This window comes from Myxine glutinosa, unplaced genomic scaffold (genome assembly GCF_964187855.1).
Source record: "Myxine glutinosa unplaced genomic scaffold, kmMyxGlut1.1 SCAFFOLD_329, whole genome shotgun sequence".
NCBI lineage: Eukaryota > Metazoa > Chordata > Myxini > Myxiniformes > Myxinidae > Myxine > Myxine glutinosa.
In genome coordinates this window covers 65,756-78,073 of record NW_027616446.1, presented here as the reverse complement: position 1 = coordinate 78,073, position 12,318 = coordinate 65,756, and positions in this window count along the sequence as shown.

Sequence of the window (12,318 nt, the reverse complement as noted above, 5' to 3'; positions counted from 1 at the left end):
GTCAATCCATGCACTGATTGCAGAAAAAGCTATTTTAAAAAGAAAATTAGCCAGAAATTGCAGAGACAGAATTATTTATTTTATCTAAGAAGCCAAAGGATTCTTCTTCTTCTTTAGTTTCTCACTTTGTGTGAAATGCGATCAAGTTTAAAAAAGTCAGAATTTGACCAAATCTGTTTCATTCGGTTATTAATATGCTTCTTCTATTGACAAATCTGCAATTGGAATTTCATTTGAGGTTGAAATGACCGCGGGAGATCGTGTGATAGTGATCAAGTCCTGGAAGGACAGCTTCTTCTTCAGTTGCTCAAAAATTTGTGTCGAATGCGATCAAGTTTTAAAAAGTCAGAATTTGACCAAATCTGTTTCATTCGTTTGTTAATATGCCTCTTCTATTGACAAATCTGCAATTGGAATTTCATTTGAGGTTGAAATGACCGCGGGAGATCTTGTGATAGTGATCATGTCCTCGAAGGACATCTTCTTCTTTAGTAGCTCAAAACTTTGTGTCGAATGCGATCAAGTGAAAAAAAGTCAGAATTTGACCAAATCTGTTTCATTCGTTTGTTAATATGCCTCATCTGGGCAGGGATTTTCGAAGCTAAGTCTGTTCACAATTGTATTTTGTCGAAACTGTATTTATCTTTCGGTGTGTGAAGTTATTGTGTGCAACTTTGGTTGTTTCTCGGTGTTTATCTTTCATAAATTGATCGTCTGTTTGCCGCGTGTCGCCTTTGCCGCGTCGCGAACGATATGAAATCGAAGTTAAGTGATTGTTCCCATTTGTATTTTCGTTAAAACTGTATTTATTTATGGTGTTGTACGTATATTGTGTCCCGACGAAGATTTTTCGGTGCAAATCTTTCATGCCTGTATTGAAAATCGTGTTAATTTGTGTCGTGTCTTGAGGTCTTGTACAGTGTACACTGTACAACCTTGAGGCTTTGTTTTTTTCTCGCAGCGGTCCGTCGTTTGTGATCCAATAACTTTCGTTCTCTGTATTCGCAGTCTTTTCACTCATAGCCTACTTCCTTGTGTAAATCTCAACTCAAAAAAAAAAAAAAAAAAAAAAAAACAAAAACATTTCCTTCTCTGTTCTCATTCGTTTATTCATTCTTATTCGTTCGTTCATTCTTCGACCCGTGTTTCTCCCCCATTTCCCCAGATAGTTTTCACTGTTATTAACCTTCAATGTTTACACTTTCCCCTCAAGTTATGTATTCCGTAATATATTATAACACCTTTTTCTTCTTCTTTAAAAGGCTGCTTTCGACTTGCTCACCAAATCAATTCATCCCCAAAAAAATATCCATCTCCTATAGTGCCCTTTTTCTACATTCCCTAAACTCTCCTGCACTCCATCCTCCATCCAGCGTCCTTAAACGTATTTTTAACTCGAAGGTCACAAGAAACTCATTTTGCAATAAATGTTCGTTTCCCATAAATCGTACACTTTCTAAAATCCAATCTCACACCTCCCCTCCAAATCTTCCCCATAACCCCTCCCCTCCAAATCTTCCCCATCACCCCTCCCCTCCAAATCTTCCCCATCCAACGGAAGGAAATCTCATTTCCTTTCACAAAGCCCGAAACAAGTGTGTGTCCACGCTCAGGAGAGCCAGGAAACAATATCTCTCCGTTCTCAGGACCGAACTCTCTTATCTGTCTCCCTCTTCCAAATCCTGGTGGCGTCTGGTCAAATCTGTTTCTGGTGTTTGTTCCCCCTCCATCCCCTCCCTCACCTCAAATGGCCACACGGCTGACTCCGCACGCGAAAAAGCTGAATGCCTCAACTCTGTGTTTGCCTCTAAATCCTGTGTCCCAAACCCATCCCTCTCTGTACCCACCGTACCCAGTCGTACCCAGCTGCTCCTGGACTCTGTGTCCTTTCCTCCTGACAAGGTGGAAAAGTTTCTGTCAACCCTCGACTCGGATTCTGCAACTGGACCTGACGGCATCAGCCCACGGGTCCTAAAATCCTGTTCTTCCGCTCTTTCACTCCCTCTCTCTGTTCTCTTCACCCTCTCTTTTGCTCAAGGTCATCTTCCATCTGCTTGGAAATCTGCCAACATCACCGCTTTGCACAAAAAAGGTGCAAAAACAGATCCCAGCAACTACAGACCAATCAGCCTTCTCCCAATTATCAGCAAAGTCATGGAATCCATCATTGCTTCAGATATGAAATCTTTCCTCTTCTCCAATGGCTTGATCTCTGATCATCAATTTGGTTTCAGACCTGGACACTCTACTCTGGACATGCTGCTTCTGCTTTCTCAACAATGGATGGAGGTCCTCAATGCCAAACAGGAAATTAGAGCAGTCTCCCTTGACATATCACGTGCCTTCGATACGGTCTGGCACCCCGCTCTGCTCACCAAACTCTCCTCTTTTGGTATCCATGGAAATCTCCACGCATGGCTGGCGGACTTCCTCTCTAGTCGTAGTCAACGTGTGGCCCTGAATGGGTTTCTCTCATCTCCTCTTCTTGTTCAGGCTGGAGTTCCACAAGGCAGTGTTCTAGGCCCTGTCCTTTTTCTGGTCTTCATCAATGATCTCTCTGACTCTCTTGAAAATCCTCTGTATCTCTTTGCTGATGACTCTACTCTCTGTCGCTCCATTCTTCATCCCTCAGATCGGCAGTCTGCTGCCTCCTCACTCTCTGCAGACCTGGACAAAATCACAGACTGGGCAAACAAGTGGAACATGTCTTTCAATCCTGACAAATCTCACACTCTTACGATGTCTCTCCGAAAAGACCGACTGGACAACCCTCCCATCCACTTTCTGAATAATCCTCTCCAAGAAGTTCTGTCACTCAAGCTTTTGGGTCTCACTATCTGCCATGATCTTTCCTGGGAAAACCACATTTCAAATCTGGCCTCCAAAGCCAGTCGCCGACTGGGGATCCTCCGTCGTGCGAAGTCCTTCCTTGGCACACCTGAGCTCCTCACCACATACAAGGCTTTCATCCGCAGCTCAATGGAATACTGCTCTCCCCTCTGGGCTGGTGCTCCTGCTTCACACCTAGCTCGTCTTCACGCTGTTGAAACCAAAGCATTCAGAATCATTGGAATCTCCCGCGATGAAGCTAACTCCAAGGGCCTCTCACTCACTCACCGCAGGCAGGTTGGTGGTCTTTCCATCTTCTACCGACTCCTCTCTGGCCTTGCCCCCCCAGCTCTCTCTGGGCTCTGTCCCGCAAATATTCCTACAGGTCGCACAAGATCTGCCTGCAACCCTCTTATGGTCAAACTGCCAAAATCAAGACTCTCTGCTCACCTTCACTCCTTCATTCCTCTTTTCTCCCGCCTCTGGAACAAACTCCCTCACTCTCTTCAATCCCACTCCACCCTCCAGGTCTTTAAAACAGCTGTTCACCACCATCTCTTATCTTCCCCCATCCAAAACCTTGATCTTTTCTACCCCCGCTAATTTCACCCCAATTCCACTTTTTTGAAATACCAACTTCTGTCCTGGAAGTCATTGGTGTCCTTGTGTTTTATACTTCTCCCTCCACCCCCCCCCCCTTCCCATGCCTCCTCCCCCCAAGCCCTCTCCCTTCCACACATCTCCCTGCTCTCAAATGTTGTGTTTGTGTGCTTCACCTTCTCTCCCCATCTTGTTTTCCGCTCCCTCTTTTTATATATTTTGTTTGTCTGGTTGATTTGTTTGTGAAGTAAATGTTAGCTCTTTCACGAGCCTCGATTCAGTATACAAAAAAAAAAAAAAAAAAAAAAAAAAAAAATCACCCATCCCTTTCAAATCTCCCCCCTTGCCCCCTCCCTCCTAAACTACCCCCTCACCCCTCCCCACCAAGATGCCCCCTCGCCCCTCCCCTCCTAGACTCCTCCCTCACCCCTCCCCTCCAAATCTCCCCCATATCCCATCCCTTTCAAATCCCTCCCCTTGTCACTTCCCTCCCAAACTCCCCCCTTGCCCCTCCCCTTCAAATCTCCCCACCCTCATTGCTTCTCAATTTCCCCCCTCTCACTCCCCCTCCTCAAAGCGTCCTCCCCGCTTCTTCCCCCTTCCAACTCTCACCTCCATCTCCCCCAACCTTCTGCCTCGCTCTTCCCCCTCCTCAAATAACACCTCATTGTGCCTCACCCAATCACCATCAAACCTTTTGTCCGCCCCATCCTTCCCTTTCTCCGAGCTATTCTGCAATCTCTGACACACCTTCAACAGCTCTCCCTACCTCTTCCACCTCTTCCACATCTTACCCTACCCCTCCTACCCCCTGTTCTGTATCTGATGCTCCCCCTTCCTCTTCATTAACGGTATGGACCTCAAACATCTGGGGCCTTCGTTCAAACTTAACTGATCTCTCCATACAGGTTGCTTCTGTCAAACCAGACGTGATCTGCTTAACAGAAACTTTCCTCCTTTGTGATGTCTCTGATTCCTTAGTATCTCTCCCGGGCTACTCCCTCCTCCGGTATGATAGACCTGAGCCTCGTCCTGGAGGTGGGGTTGCTATCTTTATCAAAAACTCTCTTCCTCACTCGCCCTGCACTGCACTCTCTCCACCTCACCCCCAGGAATACCTCTGGCTACGGCTTCCCCTTCGCTCCCACCTCTTGTTCATATGTGTGTTGTACCGTCCACCAAACAGTGATGACTCCATCTACATCTCGCTGTCTGATAATATGGACCAACTTCTATCTACTCATCCCAACTCTCTCTTCCTCATATGTGGTGATTTCAACTGTCATCATGCCAGTTGGCTGGGTGTGGGTACCTCTCTCACCAGCCATGGCTCATCAGCAAAGGACTTCTGCGACTCACTGGGACTGACACAATCTGTCAATTTCCCGACCCGGATCTCAGTCAACGGAACATCTTCTCTTCTGGACTTGGTTATGACTAACTTCCCTGAAAATGTCTGCTGCTCTTCTTCTGCTCCAATCGGATCATCTGATCATGTCCTTGTTAAAGTGGACATCTCTCTGACCATCCTCAGGGAGCCTGCTCAGTGTCGACGAGTCTGGCATTTCACTCAGGACAACTGGCACGGTCTTCAAGCAGCCATCAATCATCTGGACTGGTCTCCCATCTCTACCACCTCTGACATCAACTCATCCTGGGAATTCTTCCAAAGTAAATTGCTCTCTCTCATGCACAGATTTATCCCATCTCGTCTTCAGTTGTCATACCCTTCCTCCCGTCCATGGTACACGGAATCTTGTGGTGAGGCTGTTGCCCAGAAACAACTTGCCTTAGTCTCCTGGAAAGCAAATCCAACGGAAGGAAATCTCATTTCCTTTCACAAAGCCCGAAACAAGTGTGTGTCCACCCTCAGGAGAGCCAGGAAACAATATCTCTCCGTTCTCAAGACCGAACTCTCTCATCTGTCTCCCTCTTCCAAATCCTGGTGGCGTCTGGTCAAATCTGTTTCTGGTGTTTGTTCCCCCTCCATCCCATCCCTTACCTCAAACGGCTACACAGCTGACTCCGCACGTGAAAAAGCTGAATGCCTCAACTCTGTCTTTGCCTCTAAATCTTGTGTCCCAAACCCATCCCTCTCTGTACCCACCATACCCAGTCGTACCCTGCTGCTCCTGGACTCCGTGTCCTTTCCTCCTGACAAGGTGGAAAAGTTTCTGTCAACCCTCGACTCTGATTCTGCAACTGGACCCGACGGCATCAGCCCACGGGTCCTAAAATCCTGCTCTGCCACTCTATCTCACCCTCTCTCTGTTCTCTTCACCCTCTCTTTTGCTCAAGGTCAACTGCCATCTGCTTGGAAATCAGCCAACATCACCGCTTTGCACAAAAAAGGTGCAAAAACAGATCCTAGCAACTACAGACCAATCAGGCTTCTCCCAATTATCAGCAAAGTCATGGAATCCATCATTGCTTCGGATATGAAATCTTTCCTCTTCTCCAATGGCTTGATCTCTGATCATCAATTTGGTTTCAGACCAGGTCACTCTACTCTGGACATGCTGCTTCTGCTGTCTCAACAATGGATGGAGGTCCTCAATGCCAAACAGGAAATTAGAGCTGTCTCCCTCGACATATCACGTGCCTTCGACACGGTCTGGCACCCCGCACTGCTCACCAAACTCTCCTCCTTTGGTATCCATGGAAATCTCCACGCATGGCTGGCGGACTTCCTCTCTAGTCGTCGTCAACGTGTGGCCCTGAATGGGTTTCTCTCATCTTCTCTTCCTGTTCAGGCTGGAGTTCCCCAAGGCAGTCAGTGTTCTGGGCCCCATGCTTTTTCTGGTCTTCATCAATGATCTCTCTGACTCTCTTGAAAATCCTCTCTATCTCTTTGCTGATGACTCCACTCTCTGCCGCTCCATTCCTCTTCCCTCAGATCGGCAGTCTGCAGCCTCCTCACTCTCTGAAGACTTGGACAAAATCACAGACTGGTCAAACAAGTGGAACATGTCTTTCAATCCTGACAAATCTCACACTCTTACTATGTCTCTCCGAAAAGATCGACTGGACAACCCTCCCATCTACTTTCTCAACAATCCTCTCCAAGAAGTTCTGTCGCTCAAGCTTTTGGGTCTCACTATCTGCCATGATCTTTCTTGGGAAAACCACATTTCCAAGCTGGCCTCCAAAGCCAGTCGCCGACTGGGCATCCTCCGTCGTGCGAAGTCCTTCCTCGGCACACCTGAGCTCCTCCCCACATACAAGGCTTTCATCCGCAGCTCAATGGAATACTGTTCTCCCCTATGGGCCGGTGCTCCTGCCTCACACCTAGCTCGGCTTCACGCTGTTGAAACCAAAGCTTTCAGAATTATTGGAATCTCCCGCGATGAAGCTATCTCTGAGGGCCTTTCACTCCCTCACCGCAGGCAGGTAGGTGGTCTTTCTGTCTTCTACCGACTCCTCTCTGGCCTTGCACCCCCAGCTCTCTCTGTGCTCTGTCCCCCAAATATTCCTACAGGTCGCACAAGATCTGCCAGCAACCCTCTGATGGTTAAACTGCCGAAATCTCGGCTCTCTGCTCACCTTCACTCTTTCATTCCTCTTTTCTCCCGCCTCTGGAACAAACTCCGTCACTCCCTTCAATCCCACCCCACTCCTCCCTCCAGGTCTTTAAAACAGCTGTTCACCACCATCTCTTATATTCCCCCATCCAAAACCTTGATCTTTTCTACCCCCACTAATTCACCCCAGATCCACCTTGTTTGAAATTCCAACTTCTTTCCTGGAAGTCCTGGCAGTGTCCATATGTTTTATACCTCTCCCACCGCACACTTCTCATGCCCCCCTCACCCCCAAAGCCCTCGCCCTCTCTCAGATCTCAGATGTCTCCATGTCTCTCGGTCCCTGCTCTCAAATGTTGTGTTTGTGTCCTTCCCCCTCTCTCCCCATCTTGTCTACCGCACCCGATGTTATATGTTTTATGTGTCGGTTTGTCTTTCTGTGTGATTAATGTTCGCTCTTTCACGAGCCTCGACCTTGTATACAAAAAAAAAAAAATACAAAAAATATATATATATATATTGACAAATCTGCAATTGGAATTTCATTTGAGGTTGAAATGACCGCGAGAGATCGCGTTATCGTGATCACGTTCTGGAAGGACAAAACGGTGTGTTTCTTCTTCTTTCAACAATAAAGACTTACTCGCCGAAACCCGTGGAACATCCACGGAAGGGAGGATGTGGTGTATGGATAGAGTGTACCATTACGGATGGCATAGGGGATTTGCTTGTCCGAGTAAGAGTTAGGAAGAAAGATGAGAATGAAGAGTGCATATATGAACAACGATCGCCGACACCGGCACAAATGCATGTTCTGGATTGTCCACTCAGTGGACGGCTTGCTTTCGCCTTCGCCTGTCCAATCAGCGGACGGCTTGCTTCGCCTTCGCCCAGCAGACGCCAATACGATGGCGTCGTAAGATGGCGTCGTATTGGCAGTTAATCGGATGCTTTTGGGCCCCGCCGTCGGCTAATTCAGATTTTTCGAGTATGGCTGTACGTGATAAACAAAGAGCGCGGTTCGTAGATCGTAAATCCATTAGTGCCGTGGGCATCGGGTCACTGGGTGCGGCGTAAAAGGGATAACAAAGTCGAGTCCTTACGCTATTATTATATAGATAGCTTCGAGACCGTACATCCAATCATTTTGAAATTTTGCACACTTCTTCCGCTTTATGAGAGCTACATTGCATTAAAAATTCAAGTCGATCCATGCAGTGGTTCAAGAGTTACAAGCTTTTTAAAATTTAACTTCAATTATTTATTGTGGCCAAACCATGTGACTTATCAAAACGTCTCAAGTAACATTGAAACATCCCCCCATGAGGAACATTTGTGTAAAGTTTCCACTCGATATCCACAAATTATAGAGGTGATACCATTTCTAGTTTGAGCTTTAAAACGTTATAACTCTGAAACCATGTGTCGGATGACGTCGTGCTGATTGACTTTTTTGTTCGTCATGGGTATGCGAATACGCATGCCAAGTTTGGGCTCGATCCGTTCAGCCGTTGCGGAGAAAAAGGGTTTTTTGTGTTTTTTTCACGAAAAACAAGATGGCGGCCGAACCATGTGACGTATGACTTCGAAATTTTTTGCAATCTGAGTTTTTTTTAACTGAGCATCTGGGGAAAAAATCCCATTTCATGGATTTCATGGAGAGTAAACCTAATAAGAAAAACTCTAGCAGTAATTAATAGGTTTCCTCTCAATTTCATGGAGAGTAAACCTAATCTATCTATAATTCCAGTAATCTCTGTGTGTGTGTATGTGTGTGTGTCTGTGACCGCTGTTTCTCGACAACCGCGGGTCCGATCTAATTGAAACTTGCCAGGTATATTGCTGGGGACCCGAGGATGTGCCTTTTCAAGGTTTCATATTAATCGGAGAAGTAGTTACCGAGCTATGTCCAAAAAACGATTCAACCAATCAGAGAGCAGCGAGCTATCACGTGTGCCGAACGTGGCGAACAGACTCTGCCTCGGACGGCACATTTGAGAGCGTATTCATTTATTTCACGTTGGCAAACTATGTTGGCGTTAAACTATGTTTTAAAACTAATTAAAACTAATTTGCGATTCATCGTAACTGCGATATGCGACCTTCCGGACAGTCAAATGAGGACGTCACTTCCGGACTTATGGATAGTCATAGTGACGACGTACTGATGTTGAACGTGGCGAGCAGACGCTGTAAGGTACGATCGATTGTAGTACACGTTTATAATAACTCTGCCGATACAGGCCCGATTAACTGCAGCGCCATCCGAGCTGCGGCGTCGGGACGATACATTCATTGCACGGTCACATCACGCACTTACGGGCACGCCCATGGGCCCATGGGCACGACCATGCATGCATGGGCGAAGACATTTTTTTTTTTTTTTTTTGGCAAGGAACGGGCACCCACGTACGGGCACGTCCTAGTAAGAAAAACTCTAGCAGTAAAAATAGGTTTCCTCTCCATTTCATGGAGAGTAAACCTAAAAATAAACAATGCTCTAAAATACGAGGCAACGCAGTCATTTGCTCAGCCGGTTCCTCTGGCTGAAGCCGAAGTCCGGTTCCTCGGGCGAGTGAAGCGTACTTCGAGCTCTCCACGGCATTGAAGTTTAAGTGTTTTCCCATTCTTGTCTTTGTCAAATTTCCACTGGTTATTTTGCTGTGTACGTGTTATTGTGTGTTTCTGGTTGGTATTGGTTTGTAATTCGTACAAACTTGTGTGTAGTTAATCGTTTTCTGGGTCGTACCTCGTGCGCGGCCTGGTAACTTGGGGCTTCCCTCCCCCCGTCGGTGTTTTGTCGATTTGGGTTCTTTCCTTCACTGTATTGCTCGTTTCTTTTATTTTATTTTCTCCCCCTCACCTCACCTCCCTAGACAAATAATTCTATATTGATTCTTTCTCTCCTCCCGGACATGTTTGTTCGCTCTCCTCCTCGTCTCAACTGGTGCCCCGCCCCCTGTATCTCGTTTTTCTTCCACCTCTGCTCCTTCTTTCTCAAATCCACGTTCTCGCTTGGAGACTTTTCCCAGATTGTTTTTCATGGTTTTCATGGTTCTGTTTGGATATTGTTGGAATATGTTTAAACCGCAGCCGTGATGCTGACGCCGCCCCTCCGCCCTCCCCCCACCCCAAATTTCCATGTTTTAAACGTTTCCCAGTGTGTACCCTGGTCAGAATAGGTACACCGTATCCCTGTGTGTCGTAAGAGACGACTAAGAGGGTTGGCGTCAGGAAGGGAATCCGGCCATAAAAAATATTGCCTCAAAAAAGAGAACCATGACAATTACAACTACATATGGGCAGGGCAGGGTGCAGCCCGAAGTCGAGATCGGTTTCTGAGGTTTGGGACATGGAATGTAGGGACAATGACAGGGAGATCAGGAGAAGTGGTGGAAGTATTGGTCAGAAGAAGAGTGGACATATGTTGTGTGCAAGAGACGAGATGGAAGGGAAGTGGTGTGAGAATGGTGAAGGGTAGGCAGGGACAGAAATACAAGTTTGTGTGGCAAGGGTGCCCGGAGGGCGTGAATGGTGTTGGCGTCCTGTTTTCTGAGGAGTTTGTAGACAGTGTGGTGAGTGTGACTAGAGTGAGTGATAGGTTGATGATGGTGAAAATGACGATTGGAAAGCTCTTGGTGAACGTCATCTCGGGATATGCTCTGCAGGTTGGTCGAAGCAATGAAGAGAAGGACAAGTTCTGGTGTGCGATAGAGAAGCTGATGGAAAACGTGAAAGATGAGGAAGTTGTTGTGGTGGGAGGAGACCTGAATGGACATGTGGGAAGGAGTATGGATGGTTTTGAGGGAATTCATGGGGGTTACGGATATGGTGTGAGAAATGGAGAAGGTGAAAGGATTTTGGAGTTTGCTGGTGGAGCTGATTTGTTGATTTGTAATGCTCAGTTCCAGAAAGAGGATAATAAGCTTGTTACATACACGTCAGGTGGGTCGACGACAACCGTTGACTACCTGATGGTGCGTAGGCGAGATAGGGCGCACCTCTGGGACACAAAGGTGATCCCGGGGGAGGAGGCTGTTTCACAGCACCACTTGGTTGTCTGCGACATAAGGGTGAAAGGTGCGAGGAGAGCTCGGCGGGTGAAGTACCAACCAAGAATGAAGGTGTGGAGGTTGAAAGAGGCGACAGTAAGGGAGGCATTAAAAGAGAGGCTGAGTAGGGTAGAGGATGATGTGGTTGAGCTTGAAAGTGGTTGGATGTCAATGAAAGCTGGTCTGTTGGGAGCCATTGGTGAGGTATGTGGATGGACAAAAGGACCATCGAGGCACTCGGAAACATGGTGGTGAGATGATGAAGTTGGAAAGAGGATTGACGAGAAGAGGAAGAAGTTCAAGGAGTGGCAGAAGGCGAAGGGTACGGGAGCAGAACAGCAGAGCATGAAAGTTATAAGGCAGCCAGGAAGGCTGCAAAGAAAGAGGTAGCAAAGGCGCAGGAGGCATGTAGGAAATGTTCGGAGAACGCTTGGATTCGGAAGAGGGTCAGAAAGCAGTATTCAGGATTGCAAAGCACATAGCGAAAGAGGTGTGATGTGATGGGGGTGAGTTGCTTGAAGGATGAAGTGGGACAAATCGTTGTCGACCCAGATGGAATGAAAGGAAGATGGAAAAGATATATGGAAATGCTGTTGAATACAGAGAATGAATGGGATGGTAACATAGAGAGTAACCCAGTTTTAGGACCGGCAGAGACGATAACTGAGAAGGAAGTTGAGGAAGCGATAAAAGCAATGAAGAGTGAAAAAGCGGGAGGGCCGACGGGAGTTGTGGGAGATATGTTGAAGGCAGCAGGAAGTTGGGGTGTGAAGAGAATGACAGAGATCTGTAATCTGGTGGTGAAAGAGGGCCGCATTCCAGTGGACTGGGAACTGAGTACCCTCGTCCCTCTATACAAGGGGAAAGGTGACCCTCTGGAGAGTGGCTCGTACCGAGCGATAAAGTTATTGGAGCATGGAATGAAGGTATTGGAAAGGGTGTTGGAGAGGAGGATAAGGAAGAAAGTGAAGAACGACGAAATGCAGTTTGGATATATGCCAGGAAGAGGAACGACAGATGCGCTTTTCATTGTGAGGCAGTTGCAGGATAAGTACATGGAGAAGAGGAAGAAGTTGTTTTTTGGGTTTGTTGATCTGGAGAAAGCATTCGATAGGGTTCCACGCAAAGTATTGACATGGGCATTGAGGAAGTTAGGAGTGGAGGAATGGTTTATCAGAGTAGTGATAGCAATGTACAAAAGAGCGCACACAGCTGTAAGGACGAAGGATGGGAACAGTGGTGAGTTTGAGGTGAAGGTGGGAGTGCATCAGAGGTCGGTACTAAGTCCACTACTATTTGTAGCTGTGATGGAGGTG